General features: G+C 43.1%; 1 protein-coding gene across 2 annotated transcripts in view; it reads right to left on the reverse strand.

The window, feature by feature from the left end:
• F13a1 (coagulation factor XIII, A1 subunit) overlaps positions 1–1192 on the reverse strand; it is a 183067-nt gene extending 181875 nt beyond the window's left edge. Inside the window, exon 1 of one of the 2 annotated variants that reach the window (NM_001166391.1) lies at positions 1143–1192. The gene's annotated coding sequence lies outside the window, so the exon portion shown is untranslated. 2 annotated transcript variants of the gene reach the window in all.
• Between the last annotated feature and the right edge of the window lie 16805 nt (positions 1193–17997).

Here is a 17997-nt window from a genome sequence, read left to right on the forward strand (position 1 = left end):
CCCCAACACTACAGACATAGAATGTAGGTTCAGAGGACTGCCACAGCTTGGAACAGGGCTGCTTAGTGCTGCTCTGAGGGTCTCTTACCTGCTTGTGCTCCTGAGAGGGTGCTCTGGTAGTCTCTGTGTGCCTCTGGGTACTTCCTCAAAAGGACTCGGGCAAAGTGACCAGAAAGTTGGCTCTTAAATAACTTCCTAACGGCTCCCACCCTCCTCCCCATCCCAGAGGATTTCTCCTCCCCTTTCTTGACGGCTGGTGGAGGGGGCAGAACTGTTTCTAGGACTTTCCGTTTACTCCTGACATTCGGCTCTGATGGTCTAGTATGTGTGCCTCCCTGCCTCCATACCCCATTTGTTCCTAAGTTCCCATGCTGGCATCTCCTCACTCCCCCCACCCCCAGACCCCCAGTCAGCCTTTCCCCTCCTCTGGCTACTACTAGCAACTGGCAAATGGCACTGGAGTGTGAGCCAGCCTCTCTTCTGCCCTCTTGCTGGGTCAGAAGGGCTAAAGGGACATTTTTTTATCCTGTGGAAATGCCTTGCCAGGGTGGTGAGCTGGCAGAAGGGAGGATCTGCCTTTTCACAGACAGGTCACACAGACAGTGGTGACCATGCATAAAGAAAGAGCAATGAGTCCATCTTGTGCAAAGAAAATTGCGTCCTGAATTCCCCCACAGATCCAGCCCCAGCCCCAGCCCCAGCCCCAGCCCCAGCCCCAGCCCCAGCCCCAGCCCCAGCCCCAGCCCCAGCCAAACCACAGAACTTCCTGTAGTACAGCCACATTGAAGTCCAGCGTCAGAACTGATGGACAGATACCCTCAAGAGTGTCACCCAAGCTGGAAATGCTTTGTTTTGCCTTGGAGCATTCTGGTGTATCTCCAAGACTTACAGAGAAAGGAAAGAAAGTTATCCACCCCAGAATTTGCCTATCTTTATTTTGATATGGCCACATGTTTAACCATTGATTTTAACCACAGATCCATCTAAATGCTCTCATAGTCTCCAGATGTCTGATTCTGACACGCAATCTTCACATTTCAAAGAGATGCTATTGGTTAGGAATTCATGTTCTCCCCATCCCATCTCTCTGTCCCAAATCTGTGTACTTGTCTGTAATTTTACCAAGTTACCCCACTTCTTACCCTTGAAATAAAAAAGTCCTCCTCCTCTTCCTCCTCCTTGTATCCAAACTAAACGTTTGTCGTATTTCCTGTCACTTTCTCAAGGGCTTTACTGTGTCTCTTATCCTCTCTTCCTCCTGTAGCTTCAAGCTCCAACTCCCTCACAGCTGCTTCCTGTCACCATTGACACAATTTCAAGTCAAGTCTCTTCAACGTTTTTAAAAGACTTCTCTCAATTCACAACCTCTGTTCATTTTTGATTCTCTCCCCCCTCCTCTGTCACCAAGCCTCTGACTTCTGAGTTCTACATCCAATATTCTATTGAAACTACCAAAGAAACAGAATCTGCCTTAGTGCATTGTGTTGCTGTAACAAAATGCCTGAAATTGGGACATTTATAAAGAAAAAAAAACCCACTGTTTTCTTTAGCTTGCGGCTCTGCATGTTGAGAAGCCTAAGAGTGTGGGGTTGTCATATTCCTAGCTTCTAGAAACAAAACAAAACAAAAAACAAACCTTGGGCTTTCTCCTCTTTTTTTTTAAGGTGTAGGGGGTAGGTTTATTTTGTACACTGCAAGGTGTAGTAGGCTGAGCAGAAGAGCATTGTCTACTTCACACTGTCTTCCTGAGGCATAAAGCAGGAGAAAAAACAGACATTAGAAAAGAGAAAATTTGGGGTCAGCCTTGCTTTTTAGTGAACTGTCCTCATAGTAACTAGCCTAGTCCCATGAGAGCTACGCTGATCTTTCTGAAAGACCTAACCACCTCTTAAGGGTCTAATCAACTCTCAGTGTTTATCACACAGAGGCTCTAGTTTCAACCTGAGTTTTGGAGGAGAGAGGCCACATTGAAAGGAGTGCACTTGCAATTGTGTGTCTTTGAGGCAAAGAAGAAGACTGAGTTTTTATTCTTTTGAGGCACTGAGTTCTCTTGCCCATTCTGTCCTTGAAGGTCTTTTCTGTGGACTCTGGGCCACTGCACACTGTGCTATTCCCTTCAATGTAGCGTGCTATCCTTCGATTATCCCAGCAACTCTGAGAGATTTACTACATGTATCTCCTGGCACCTCCCCAATCTAAGTGCCTAGCCATGGTCTTTTCCAGAGCTGTTGACTCCCCCAGCCACCTGACTGCTGGTCACCTTCTCTTGACCCACTGCAGTGAAGCCCACAGTCATCATCTCCATGGTGAGATACAATTTTGTCTGAAGACCTGGCTTATCATAGAGTTTCCTAACTCGGTGAACATCAGTGTCTTGAGTATTGCTACACATTCCAGACAACCCCCACTCCAAGCCTCAAATCTAATCCTTCATCAGATGTCTTCTATTCTATCTTTTAATTAGTCATAAACCTATCTCTTTACCCCTTTACCCCTCTTAATTCTTTCTGGGCAGTGCAGTCACAGTAAGCATTGAAGGGCTCAAATCTGGATTCAGATTCTTTGCCCAAAGCTTCTACGTGGCTAGTTAACTTTGCTTTCAAAATAAAGTCTAACCATCAACTGAAAAAGACCCCACATGATCTAGACCCTACTTTCCTTTTGAGTATTATGTCTTCCCTGCTCTCAGGTCATCTCATCTCCTGCCCTAACTGTCACACATTATCCTAGTCATTAAACCTCCTAGCCTGTTCTCCAGCCCAGAAACTCTCTCCTCTCATCCTTCTCTACCCACTAGAAGACTATTCCCCATTTGTAGCCCTGATCATACCTCCAGTGGGTCAGCTGTCCTGCAAAAAGCTTCTTTAACCCTGTTCTTGACCCTGGTAGGATCATTTTCCTGACTGGAGTCCCATTGGACAACAGGGACTCCAGCCAGAGAGAGACTACTGAAGATATCATGGGAAGTCCATCATTCTCTGTTGTATGCTTAGAAGATCTGAGTGAAGATGCCACAGTGGTCTGGTAGACTCATCTGGGAGTTGGACGAGCATGGTCGTGCTTGCATATTTTACATCAGACTAGTCACATGTCAACACATTAGATGAGCTGTGCATTCAAGACATGCTTGTCGCCTCGCAATCATCATGACTGTACCACATTTGGCCCCCAAACGCACAGCTCAGTGGGTGTGTACACACATTAGTTTAATAGTGTTCTGCCACCAATCTAGTAACATTGTAAATGTGATGGGTTCCCTGTGCTCAAGAGACAGTCAGTAACTCAGCATCAGAGGCACTAATCCCAGCATGTGGAAGAAGCCCATATAGCTTAGAGCATTGCCTCATGGCCCCGTGGCTTAGGAGTCAGAACAAGTTTCTCATTGTAGAATGAATGTTGAGCTGTGCCAGCAAATCTTATATGTACAGAAGCAGTCTATGTGAACACTGAGGTCTTCAGGGATGGCATGATGTCCTTCATATCTAGAGCCCTTTCGCTTGGCATGGAGAAGACATTTATAGTGTATGGGTCCAAGTAGGAAAAGGAAAACCACATCAGGTATTTTTAAAGCGAGAGCCTGACACAGAGGAATTGTTTACACAGGTGATAGAAGAGACAGGAGGGCAAACAGTGGCGGTGAGTCAACCCCACAATTAGACACCCAGTCGTTGGGGTCAGCATATGGCAGGAGCTTATGTGGCAGGAACTAGATTCCAGGAGTCTGTCTGGTGGGAGCTTGAGATTCAGTCATTACTGGAAATAGGGTTTGAGGTGAGGACTAGTCCGGTATGTCTTTTTGCTTGTTTCTCCCTGTCCAATAGCTCTACATTGCCTCCTATTTGCTGAACTTAGCTGAAAATCATTTAGGCTTCAGAGGACAAAGGGTTTTAGGAAACAGCATCAGGTTCATGTCCCTGTGTTAGGGTCCCCAAGACCACCCTCTGATGCTGTGAACTCTCGGTGCTTCTATGGTCTCAGTTGTCCTAGTGACTGACTTATTACTGAAATCCAGGTTCCCAGATGGCATCCAGTTTGGAGGTCACTGTGGGATTCTTTTCTGCAGAACCCATGACAGAGGGAGACAGGATAGAGTGAGGAGAATCCCTTAGAAGCCCTTCAGAAGAGCAGTTCCAGTGTTTGTATCAGTGGCTATCCAGCCAACAACCTCCTTTTCTGGACATTGATGCCTGCTGAGACCTCAACCATGACCTGGAATAAGAGGATACTTCAGTGAGACACTGAATTCAGTCTGATTCGTCCCCACTTTCTGGGCATCCCTGGGTCCAGATGAGACCACCGATGAGATGAGCATAGCTCTTCTGCATAAGTCAGATACTTTCTCATTTTTCTGTAACAAAGGGTCACGATCCCGATGTCCTGACTACGGAAACAAAAAGAAAGCTACATCTGTACCACCCTGTCTATGCCAAGGGCAGACAGACATGGAATCACTCAGGTTCCCATCAGCAATACAGAGCCACCTGTGGGAATAATGAGCAAACAGAAGGTGTTTGGAGTGAGGGAAAAAAACATTAACTTCTTAATTCTGACTTTTCATATCTGTGGTATTGACACTTTCCTTACTAAAGAACCCATCCCCTTCCTCCAGCATGGTAATACACAGGAGGTGGCCTGTGTTTGCTCAGGTAATGAATGTTCCAGCAAACACTGTTTGATTTACATGCAAAATTTCACATCTCAAACAAACAGAGAACCCAGTCATGTCTGGATGCTGCTATTTTTCTTTTTTCTTGCTGAATAGGACCTTCATTGGTTAAAGCTGGATTTCTAGACGGAAGTGAGAGAATGTTATAAATAACAGCTGCCCTTGTACAAAGATGTCCTGGCCTCTACCATGAAAGATCAAAATCCACCTCTTGGGAGGGCTTCTCTCCTCCACTGCCCTTGCTGCTGGAAGAGTTACAGAGGGAACTTTCCACTCCAGAAGGAGGTGGCATGGCAGAGAGGATCAGAGTGAGGCGGGGTGAAAAGTTTAGAACTGTGTTCCAGCCACGGTGGCGATCAGGTGGTAAAGGTAGTTAGTGCTTCTACTGAGTCTGATGACCGAAAAAGCAAGCTGTGGAGGAAAGGATGTATTTGGCTTTTACTTCCAAGTCACAGTCCATTACTGGAGAAAATCAGGACAGGAACTCAAGCAGGACTGGAACCTGGAGCCAGGAGCTGATGCAAAGGCCATGCAGTAGGAGTGCTAACTACTGGCTTGCCTCGCAAGCCTGCTTTCCTTCCTTCCTTCCTTCCTTCCTTCCTTCCTTCCTTCCTTCCTTCCTTCCTTTCTTTCTTTCTTTCTTTCTTTCTTTCTTTCTTTCTTTCTTGTGATTTTTCTTAGATTTAATTTTTAAAAATTTTAATTAATTAATTAATTAATTTAAATTTATTCACATTTCAAGTGTTATCCCCTTACCCGGTCCCTGTCCCCTCCCCCCACTTCCTGAAAAACCCTTATCCCCTGCCCCTGCTTCTATGAGGGTGTTCCTCCATCCACCCACTCACTCCTGCCTCCCTGCCTTCAGTTCCCCTACACTGGGGCATTGAACCCAGGACTAGCAGCCCAGAGATGGCACCACCCAACATGGGCTAAGCCTTCCTTCCCTCATTGATCACTAATTGAAAAAATCCTTAATAGCTGGATCTCATGGAGGCATTTTCTCAACTGAGACTCCTTCCTCTCTGATGACTCTAGTTTGTGTTAAGTTGACAAACAAAACCAGCCAGTACAGTAGGTGACGCTTGTCATGCACTCTTTCTTATAGAGAAGCTCTTAAGGTTCTCAAGGGGTCACCCTGACAATGAAATCCCCAAGTAGGTTGTTACAAACATCTTCTCTTCTCTCATTTCTATCCATCTTTTCCTTTTAGGAAATAGCAGATCCATGACAGAGACAGTTCTGCAGGCCAGGTGTCTACTCATGGTATTGGCTACCCTAGGCACGGCCTTCCTTTGTTAGTGTTCTTGTTCACCTTCCTTCCCAGCCGGTGACTGGGTTACCTCCCTATGGCAGGTCACCCTGAAGGCCAATGAGGGAAAAAAGAACTCATGACCCACACGATTACTATGGATATCACCACTTTCTCTTAAATTCTGATAAAATACATGTAACATAAAATTTTCTAACTTAAGTTGAGCATGATGGCTCGTAGCTATGATTCCAACATGTGGGCAGTGGAAGCAAGACTCCGAGGGTAGCCTAGGCTACTCCATCTCAACTTTTTTTCTCTTTTTCTTGCTCTTTCTCTCTTTCTTTCTTTCTTTCTTTCTTTCTTTCTTTCTTTCTTTCTTTCTTTCTTTCTTTCTGTCCGTATTTCTTTCCTTCTCTTCCTTTTTCTTTTCTTTCTTTCTTTTTTCTTCTTCTGTTATTCAGCTCCATCCCTGCTCCTGGCTACACTCAGCCTGTTGACTCACTGACCTCCTCTAGCTATTTTTCTTTGCAAGAGGGAAAGAGTATGTTGTAATAATAGGCTGCTTAACAATAGCAATCAGAATGACAAGACATAGCTAGGCATGATGGTCCATGACTGAATTCCCAGCACTTTATTGGCTAAGACAGGAGGTTTATGAGTTCAAGGGCAGCCCAAGACAGAAGAAACCCGAAGGAACAGAGCAAGGAAGCAAAACAAAGAAGCAAGCGAACAAAAGAAAACACAATGTTATCCATGAAAAAAAAAATGAGCAACGAAAGGGAAACCTAACAGCAGTTCCACAGACTTGTTATAGATGTGTTAATTAACAATAGTGGCTGCTAAAAACTACAACTGGAACCAGACAATGAACATGGTGTACAAATAACACTCCCTTCACCCAAATTGCCAGCATGCTGACCAAACAGGTAGTCAGTGCTATGCAGTGTTTACAGTTAGAATCTAGGTTTCTCTCCCACTCTCTGCATGATTTTGAACACATCATCTAACATTACATTTAAAGTGCTCATCACAACACTATCTCCCACAGGCTAGGAAGATGAGAGAGAGAGAGAGAGAGAGAGAGAGAGAGAGAGAGAGAGAGAGAGAGAGAGAGAGAGACCAAGTGGGCATGTAGCCAGCTCTAAACAATCCTTGCACAGGGTGGATAGCTGTGCAGTGAATACTTTCCACTCACCCTGATAAATACTCTCATGTTTTCTAGTAATTATTGCCCCTGTTCTTCCATTATTAGGCAAACAACTGTTTAACTTGCTAATCACCTCATCAATGGCATCTCTTGTCCTTTTCGGTTCAGGAGCCACTTGGAGCAGCTTCATCTCTAGCTCACTCTTATCAGTGGGGGTTGATTGATCCTGAGCTGGTGTGCTTTTATATGTGACAGTCCCCATGGGTCTGTTTCTACCTGAAGCAAATGAAAAGCCTTCTCTCTTGAATCTCACAAGGACGCTGTCTGGGGAGAGGAGCAGAGAAGAGTTGTAGATGAACCATGCCCAGCAATGAGCAATGACAGGCCAGCTCTTGAACTATTTGAAGTTTGGAAGCCCACACCTAGGTAAGCCACCCCCCACCCCTGTGCAAACTTGGCCAGGCCTCTCAACAAACTCTCCAATGAGGCATATGGGAGAAGGTTGAGGGCTCTTCCAGTTTATAATACTGCATTCTCTAGACCCAGCTGGTTCCTGTTGTGGTGGGCATTTCTTGCTGGGCAGGGAACAGCAGAATCAAGCCCACAGTACTCTTGTGGAGAAAGCATGAGCAGAGACCAGCACTGAAACCTAGAAGCTGGAAGGGTAACTTGTAGCAGGGCCTGGCAGGAAGTGGGAGGACGTGATGTTCTGCAGGGGCTTCCTGACAGCAGAACTTCTGGATACCATCTATGAGTTTCCAAAGCCGTTGCACAATCGAGCATGGGCATTAAGACACCACCAGAGAACTGGGCGAGTTCTCCATTCTTTGATGCTCATTTAGCAGTTCCTGCAGTGGAGTTTCAGATAACTGCCCGAGCCCTTCCGGTGAGAGTGTTTCTGAACAGGGCATCTCTCCTGTCACGAAGCTAACTGTAAGTGGTGAAATCAGCACCTAACACATTAGTTATGCCAGATGGACATGTATCGTGATCCACTGGAATACTGCCCACATTTCTACCTTACATATAAATCATTCCAAAATTGTTATTAATAAATTCAAGTAATACAAAATGTAACTTGCCTAAAAGAGAGATGGCAAGAATATAAGAAACCGTGTTAGGGTGCTCGTGTGTATGCCTACTTCAGTAGTGTAAGGGCACTGATGGCATGGGGTTGGTTGCTGAAGGGAGGTCTGGGACGATCATAAACAGCACAGTCCATTGTCCCTGGTTTCTCACAGCCCTTGACACTGAGCACATTAGAACCTTTTAGTTGGCGGAACAGGACTAGTAATGTGTAAGCTCAGTTCGACAAGGTCATGTACCTTTAGGTTTTGTGGAGGTGAAGTGTTCTGAGCCCTGTGCCCCTCTGCCATAGTCTCCTCTCATATGCCCCTTCTGGGCATTTTTCTCTCCTATCACATGGGTACAGGGCTTTATGAAGTATTTCCTTTTGCCTAGAATATTCTCCCTCAGATGTTAAGGGTTCTTTGGTGGTTAGGTTCATGGGTTCACCCTGTGTTCACTGATTTCCCAAAGATGGGTCAGTTACCCATGTCTCCTGGTAGTCATACTCTTTTTTGTGGTCCCTCCTGTGGTGGACCAATAGGCACAATGGATATGACTGTGCTAGCTCAGGACCTGAGCTACACAAGGTCTTACCTGTTTCTCTTTCATGATCTTAGGATCCTAAAATTCCATGAGGCTGACTCCTCCACCCTGACTTGAGGAGAAAGCCAAGAGGATGCTTAGAGAAACAGAGGCCCTGGGGCCTCATGACTAGAAAGAGGAGCCCTGCTAACCATATATGGAGGTAACAGAAACTGCCTGGCTGAGCTACACACAAACACTCATAAAGCTGTGAGCAATGAAATAAAAATGACTGCTTAATCCATGAAGCCTTGGGGTACTTCGTTACACATCAATGATAAGTGAAACACATTAATTCAATAAATATTTATCTAACACCTTCTATTGGATGGTAGTGTGGATGAAAAGGGGACACTGTCTGCCTTCGAGGCATACAGTCCTGAAGGGGAGACTGCATTGAAAGTCAGTTTTATGAAATTTAATCAACAAGTCTTCCCTCATAATTCCTTAGATTTCAAAATATTTCATCCTTCCCTCCCATGACAAATATCTCCTTCTGAACTTAATCTGGCATATAATGTGTGTGTGTGTGTGTGTGTGTGTGTGTGTGTGTGTGTGTGTGTGTGTGTGTAAATACATGTTGATTAATGAATGAATTAAAGTCGATGAAATGTCTCACATCAGTGAGAGCAGAGTGTGCTGCTGACCAGCCATGGAAAGCAGAGGCTTCTGTAGAATTCCGTACAGAGGACTGGCTTTAGGTTTTATCTCCTGCCTGTCACTCATTTCACGCTTGGGTTTCCAGGGCTGAAATCCTCATGAAAGGAATTGCTAAATAAATGCACATGCACGTAAGGGTTTATGCTCTCTCAAATGCCGTATTCCTACATAGCAATTCTAAATTAGGTAAGGTGTGCTCACTCCACCAACTGACCTAATGGTAGCCAATGCCCATTTTATAACCAAGTTGTGGCTTCTCGTGTTATATCAACAATATTTAACAGACCTGGGAGTCCAAGCTGTACCCCTAATCTGAAGACACTGGAAGAGACAAAGATATAAACTGTCTTTCGGATACTGATCTTGGATGTATTGGTCTAAGTTACCTAAGCATGTGGTAAATTTAACCAAGAGCCTGGGCCATGCCCACGAGCCTCTCCTCTCCCCACCTGCATTGGGTTCAGCAGCATAAACATAAAAACAAGGCAAGATCACAGATCAAGGCAATAAAATCAATCAAGGAGTCAATGTTGCATGATTTCTCTGGGTACCCATTCAATACAGTTGATACAGCTTCCTGTAATATTAAATTTAAATCTATCTATCTATCTATCTATCTATCTATCTATCTATCTATCTATCTATCTATCTATCTCTATCCATCAGTGGTCTATCTATATATGGATCTATCAGCTATCTATCATCCATTATCTATGTATGTATCTACCATCTATCTATGTATGTATCTACATATATCTATCCTATCTATCTATCTATCTATCTATCTATCTATCTATCTATCTAATATAACCATCTGTCTATCTACCTACCTGTCTTATACTATATATTTTTGTTTCCATACAGATAGCCCTTTCATCATGTAGGAATTTTATAAGATAAATTATATGCATATAAACATTTGTGTTTATAAATGCACATATTATACATGTACATGAATTTGGTACATATCACAGTAGTCTTTTGGTATTCACAAAAATTTCTTCTGATATATTCTTCTCAAAGCCAAGATCCACAGATGCTCAAGTCCCAGGGTATAGCCACAAATAGTGCCACATAAGCAGCATCAAGTAGATTTAGTGGGTTATCAAAAAGAGGTCATGATGTTGGGAGGGGTGTGCTAGGGAACATAATCATATTTTACTGCACACGTGTATGAAATTCTCATAAATATGGAAAATAAGAGGGTAAAATTTTATAATGGATAAGATGATAAGAAACCTTATAGATAAAAATAAATCAGGAGCAAAAATGGGGGGTGCCTAAGTATTTGCACAGAGCTTCTGTGCAGTCTGTGTTCTTTAAATCACCTTCAGATGAGTTATAAGACTTCTTATCATGCAGATGCTATGGAAAGAGTTGTTACTCTGTAATTTTAGGGGATGACAAGAAAAATGACTGTGGTGCAGACACAATTTTTAAGAATATTTTTGATTGGAGGACAGTTATAGATAGATGTGGACTCCCCAGATGTGAGGCCTACAAATATTAAGACTGTATACATAATGCATATCAGAGATGACCAGCCCCAAGAAAAGAAAAGAAATCAGAATTGTTTTGGTTCACTTAAACCCATGCTTTTCTAGTATTGCCATGAGGCGGGGGAGAGGGGGGAGGAGGAGGAGAGTCAGAGAGACAGAAAGAGAAGGAAAAAACTGCCTTTCTAGTCTTTAATTTGATACTAGAAAACAGTCATGACGCATTGTAAAGTGTCGGTACCCCAGATGCATTGTAAAGTGTCGGTACTCCAGATGCCCAGTGCCTTGCACTCGACAAAACCCTTTCATGCCTTCTGCTTAAATCTCACTAAGACCACTCATCATATCTCTGCTGCATAGGGAGGAGAGTGAGATGCTTTGGATCTTAAGTACTTCTCAAAGGTCTCAATGCTAAGGCCTTATTGTGGAGGCAATGGGACATTTAGGGGATGGGACCACATGAAAGGACTTTAAGTCACATGGGGCTGTGTCTTGGAAGGATATGAGGATCCAAGTTCTTTCTCTTACTCTTTGCTTCCTGGCTGCCATGAGATAAGTGGTTTCCTGTCATGCTGTACTGCCTCACTTTGGGCTCCAACACAAATTAACTAGCTGTTAGTGGTCTTTAATCCTCTGAAACCGTGAGCCAACATCAAGTTTTCACCTTTTCAAGTCGTGCATGTCAAGCATTTTGTCAAGGTGATGGAAAGGTGACTAACACATCAGGGACTTGTGAGAGATTGTCCTTTCTAGGCTCCAACTAGTTCTCAAGCTTAACAGCGAGGAAGATGAACATTCACCATAAATCTGAGAGTCCCCAACCCTTAAGTCTCCCACCCACAAGCCTTGTCTTTTTAGACTTCTGCTCACATCCTCTGGACCACCTCTGCCACCCAGAGTACATAAGAACACACGCTTGCTCCCAATACAACAGTCAGCTGCTAACCTCACTCCGATCCTCATTTCCTGACATGTTCCTAAGCTGGAAACACTTTGCAGCACAATCAGAAGCTAAGACTGAAGACCTTCCCAGCCTAACAAACGATAATGGAAAATGTTCTCTGTTTCTGGACCTTGGCTGTCACAATGCATCCCACATGTTTGCCAGCTGAAGTGCAGATGGTTTCTATTTCACTCAGCATTAATTTTTTATGAAGTTTCCTCAGAGCCAGGGGACCTATAATTGGCTTTTAGTTCTTTACTCTGCACTGCCGTATCTAATTGCCGAGATAGTTCTTAGGACACAAGTCATATTTTAAGGTGGTGTTAATATGTTTACCAGGTTTCTCACCAACATTGGGCATACATCTTGGGGCAAACTTTTAAATGTGTTTTTCCTTGGGAAGGAAGATCGGGCTTTATTGGAATTCATACTCTGCTCTTCTCTGGATTTGTGACCAAAGTGCTCACAGCAGTGTCATTGTGTCCAGAGCCTTGATAACAGCAGGACCTTGACACTATTTTGTAATCTCCATTTGAGTCTTAAAAAAGTTTGGTATCTGGGAAGCAGAGGTGGGTCCTGTTGAAAATGAAATCTGCCCTTTGGTTATATATGATATGAGCCCACTGGAACACAGGAGTTTTGTCCTTATTCCAGCTGTAGCCTGGACTTGGTTTTAGAACATCTCTGGATACTTTAGCACAACCACTAAGTTGCTATAGTGCTTTAGAAATGTCCTTGTAACCCTTTCCCAGCAGGCTCCATGGACTGTTCAAGAAAATCCATGATGTAGAATGATAGACGTACAGAGGTGATGGTGACCAGGAGTCTCTGTTCCTTGTAGATTAGTTTAGCTAGTTTCAGATGTCATTATTTTTGTCAACGCCATGTGTTTTCTGACAAAGGAGAGTCAGGGAGGAAGAGGACGAGGAGGAGGAGGAGGAGGAGGAAGCCAGTCATGTGTACTTCCTTAAAGCAAATAGACAGGAAGTTTATATACTATTTCTATAGTGATTGCGAGCCACATATTCTCTATAATCTGCATGGAAGCTCATCCCCCAATATAATTTTCTATTCCTGAGTTCTCCAATTTGTTTTTGTGTATTGCCCTGTATGTATGCAATGTGCAGAGTTTGCATCCATTGCCATGTTTAAAGAGGAAAGAAAGCAAATTTAGGCTGTGTTCTGTTTCCATCTGTCACGTTGCCAGCATACCTCAGGGGTTTGTTAGAGTTATTGTTTTGGCTCAAAGGTACCTGAGACTTCTTCAGTCAATTGTGTCCTGCTTTTGATGCAGCCCCTGCTTAGGAAGAAGCCCTTCCCATGGTTATTAGCATCCTTTATCTTGCAAGACTTCCCATCTGGTAGACAGCTCGGCACTACTGTTAAGACTGTGAATTTGCTAGTATTTAACTCAGTGTTCACAGACCATCACCATCTCCCCTCCTTGAAGTCTGTGTGTGAAGGCTGAATGTGTGGGAGGAACTGTTTCTCAGTGCTTTTTACCCTGTGTTCTCAGGCCAAAGAAATATTCCTTCTGTTGTGTTTATTTAGTCCTTGAAGACCAAAGGTGATGCTTCTGTTTGAAGCTTTGGCTCATTCAAAGGGAAGCAATCAATCTATTCTGCAAGTATTTGAGCAATTCTAGGACCCCAGAACAATGCCAGAGGTAGTAGGGCAGAACCTCCCAAACTACAGCATGCATGCAGATCATTGGAGACTTTCTGATTGAAAAGATCAGAACCAGGACTCAGTTTATCTCCATTGATAAGATTACCCAAGAGGGTTCTGGAGCTACACCAGTGTATCTACTGGGAGCAGCACTGTTCTAAGAGAGTCAATGAGAAATTTTCAGTATCATGGGAAGATATGGAGCACACTCAAGTTAGACAACAAGAAAATAGTATGGCAAGACCAATTACACCATGTTCTTAAATGCACTCTAAAGATATCAAATAACAGCTGAGACAGGGAAGGTGGGAACACTATGGAGTGAGTACACCAGGTCGCTTGTTACTGTCTGGGATAACATGAGGTCATACACTTGGGAGAAAGCCATGAAGATGTGGACAGGGAGAGAAGAGCGAAGACTTTCTGGAGGAGGTGACAGTGGAGACCTTGCATTTGATGCTGCTCAAATGAATTGGGAATGTAGTTTCTACAATGATAGATGAAGAACGAGCAAAGGGGGACAAGCAGCCTACTCATCCCAAGCTTGCTGTATGATAGCAAGAGAGTCTGCTATCCCTACATTCTGATACTGATTCAAAATTAGGCCAGAAACTAGGAAAGCCTTCAGGGATAAAAGGGTGATGGTATGTCCTGATGCCTCTGAGGCTGTTTCCCTGGGAGACTGCACACAGTGTAGTTAGTATAATAAGCAGGGCCTCTCCTCTGCCATTGTAAGTGTGTCATTTCTGTGGGACTGTCTCTGGATGACTCTAATGTTTAAGTAGTACAAAATAAGAAAGTACTATCCAACTTGCACCAATTGCTTCAGAGGTTTTTTATTTGTTAAGAGAGATGTTAGCAGCCCCACTTCTCACAAGTTTGACCTGTGGGCAATGTGCTAGCCTGACTGGTCACATAGATCACAGCTTCTTGAGTCTATTAAGCTGTGGGTCAAGACTCTTCATGGGATTATGAAAAATTTAGTAAGACTAAAAGGCTTCTGGGTTTACGACGATGGCCAACAATTCATTTGAAATCAGATCTGAGAAGTTTCTGGTCACACTCATCTATGTTGGGTCACACAGCTTCAATATAATCTTGGTTATGGACACAGAGCATGTGCATTTTGCAATGTATGTGACATCATACCTCAGAAAGCCAACAAAGGTGTCCTGGAGCATCTTGAGTCAGATTCCAGACCAGGTTGTGATAACCTTCAGTGTCTTCATTTTCTATATAGTATTTTCTGCCCTTATAAAACATAATGGTGTGATGAGGGAAAACAAAGACTTTTTAATAGGTTCCCACTGTTTTTCTTCAGCACATAAATGTCAAGTCAGAATATTATTGTACTGTATTGTATTAGAGTGTTTGGTTTTAAACATTGATGTCTGAATTATGGACTTGAGTTTCACACACACACACACACACACACACACACTTTTTTTTAGTGAAATTTGACTTGTGATCAGAGAAGAATTTCCAATAATTTCAGAAATGACCCTAAGCATACCCCTGCCCTGTTGTATGTACTACATATTCATATGACTCACTATTATCACCATTGACAACTATAAGATTAAAAATATCAATAGACTCTGAAAACTCACTACTATGCCACTTTAATCATCAATGAATGGTAAAATTGTACATATGCTAAATGCTATTTTAAATAGATTTCTTCATGATTTGTTGTAATTAATTGCTCAGTTTTTATGCCTACTTTCTGTACTAGGTCCCTAAGGAGATCCAAAACTGTCTTGGGTGAAACGAGTCGATCCATTAGGTAATCTGTTGGTCTTGGGAAAGAAGTTGCATTGTGTGTTTATGTATGCTCTACCTATTCCCCCTTTATATACAGCAGCCCTTCAGTATCCAAAGGAAATTTGCTTTAAGATCCCCATTGGATACCTGAAATTAACTAGTATTAAGCTCTGTTGTACTGCTCTTCCCTCTTTCTATATACCTATAACAATTATTATCCTATCAGTTAGCTACAATATGACATCAATATTAACTAATAATAGCAACACAACACACAAAGTTTAAAAATATTATGCTAAAATTAGAGCAGCATTGCTCGGCACTTTGGGATTATTATTAAGCAGAGGTTGCTTAAGCAGAATGAGCTGTAGGGCAATTTGACAACAAAAAATGACCACTGTATGGGGAGCACATAAAGAAAAGATACAGTGGGTGGGGGTTGGGGGGAAGATGCTTCAGGTCCCAGGTATGGTAGAAGAGGGTAGCAGCTGATTTCTTTATGCCATTCATAACAATCCTCAATTTAAGACATAGATTGAGATCAAGTTCTCTCTCTGTCTCTGTCTCTGTCTCTCATGTTTACATGTGAGGCATGGTATGCATGTTGAGGCCTACTGACCTCCTTGGTGTTGGTCTTGGCCTTCCACCTTACTTGAGATGCTGGGAAGGGGGTGGTGTCTCCTGTTGGTCACTGTGTTCACCAGGTTAACTGACCTTCAAGCTCCTAGGGATTCTCCTGGCTCTACCTCCTACTTTGCAGTAGGTATCCTGGGCTTATAGACATGTACTACCATGTCTGGCTTTATGCAAGGTCATCCTACTTGTATGACAAACACTTTTTTCCCCTGAGGCATCTCCACAGCCCCAGATTAATATTTTTATGCTATAGTAAACTTCAAGTAGCTGAAACTGTAGAGGTCAAAACTGTGGACTAGAGATGGCATGAGGGGGCCCCTGTGCTCACTCTGCTTTTGTGAGTTTCTCATGATGCCATCCATCCCTCTATGTCTTTTTTGTTGATCTGTTCTCTGGGAATGTCCACTTAATGGATGCATCTTAAATGTACCATGTCTCTTTTCCTGAATTCTCAGGAGCCCATCTGGGTTCTGTGTATTTTCCTCTCCCCATGCTGACGATTTGTGTGACTTTATTTGGGAGCTGTTGGTTCAATTGTTCCTTAAATAAAGCCCAATCCTTATGCCACATTGAGACCCATGGGGTAAATGTTGGGTCATGAATCAAGGTTCCAAGGATGCATATGAGGCAGCAAGGAATAAGAATCACAGTTTCCATTTACATTGTAAGAGAAGACAATTGAGAGGTCTCTTCAACAGTGTCCATGACTCCTGGAAGGGCTTCTCGGGTTTCCTGTTGGATGAACAGGGCTGCAGACAGCAGTTTCTCTGCTGGGTAGGCAAAGTGATGCTTTAGTGAAGAGAGCCTTTGCTGCCAAGGCTTTAAGCTATGGGTCCATGGGTCTCATATAACTATATGTTGTCACCTCTTTTCCTGGCACACTCCAAATACCATCCTGGGGCCTCACATAGCTGCCCCTCTTTTCTTCTTTTCTGTCTAATGCTGCTCTGGTCACAGACTGCTTTGGGCATAGAACTGGACTGCCAACTTGCATCCATCATGAATATTCTTCCTTTCTTCTATAATAAAAATTGAACCTCTAATTTTTTTAGCTAGGCAATTGTCTGCAAGAGTAATGCATTTCCTAATGTCTCTTGTAGCGAGTCATGGCCAAATTGAACTATGGACAAGAAGGTTTAAATGGAGAAAGAGGAAGAGAGAGGGTGGGAGAGGAAGAAAGCGGATTTATTAAGGAAAACTAGCCACGTTGTTTTGGTTTTGTTTGTTTGTTTTACCTTTTTTAGTAGATGGAATGTTGCCATGGTGATTGGAGCTAAAGTAACTGTGGAGATCATGAGGGAGGAAATAACCTTAAGAGTGATGAATAAAACAGAATATTTGCTTTTTTTTTTTTTTTTTGAGACAAAATTGTCTCATGGGACCTAAGTAGCCTCTTGGCTCTGCCTGCTAAGGGCTGAGATTACAGGTATCTAAAAGGGCCTACTATCATACTTGGCTCAAGCAGCAGATTTGAATGAATCTGCCCTCCTATTTCAGCCCTGGGCCATCTTAGTGGAAGACAGTGCTAATTTTGTCTTCTAATCACTTGCAAGCAAACTTAAATTCTCATTAATAGAACACCAAAATAATCAAAGAGCAAGGATGACATTTTTACTATTCTTTAAAGGCACAGGCTGAGTGTTGTTGCCAAAGGACCCTAACTGCCAACCAATCAGGAAGCACACTCTCTGGTCTCTCAAAGAGTAAGCCATCATATTCGCTCATGCCAGTGACTTTGAGCTGCTCATACATTTGAAATGATAGACCATCAAGTCAAGTCACTAGGACCTGTATTTCAGCTGTCATCAGAGTATAAAATACTGTCAACTATGTAAACCATGATGATGTCACAGGATAAAGAACACATGTGATCAGAAAAGATGAAAGGTGGCTATAGAGCACATACTAAGCTGTGAGGGGGCCTTGAGTTCATTGTCTTGTGATACCTAGCACCTAAGCCAACAGGCCAAACAACAGGGTGGAAAGTGTCAAGAAATCAAGGAAGGAATGAAAGGAGAGAGGGAGGGAAGAAGGGGGAGATGAAAAGGGAAAGGAAGGGGTTGGGGAGAGAAGAACAAAAGGAAGAGATGGAAGAATGAATTTTCTTGAGAAGAC

Source organism: Mus musculus, chromosome 13 (assembly GCF_000001635.26).
Source record: "Mus musculus strain C57BL/6J chromosome 13, GRCm38.p6 C57BL/6J".
NCBI lineage: Eukaryota > Metazoa > Chordata > Mammalia > Rodentia > Muridae > Mus > Mus musculus.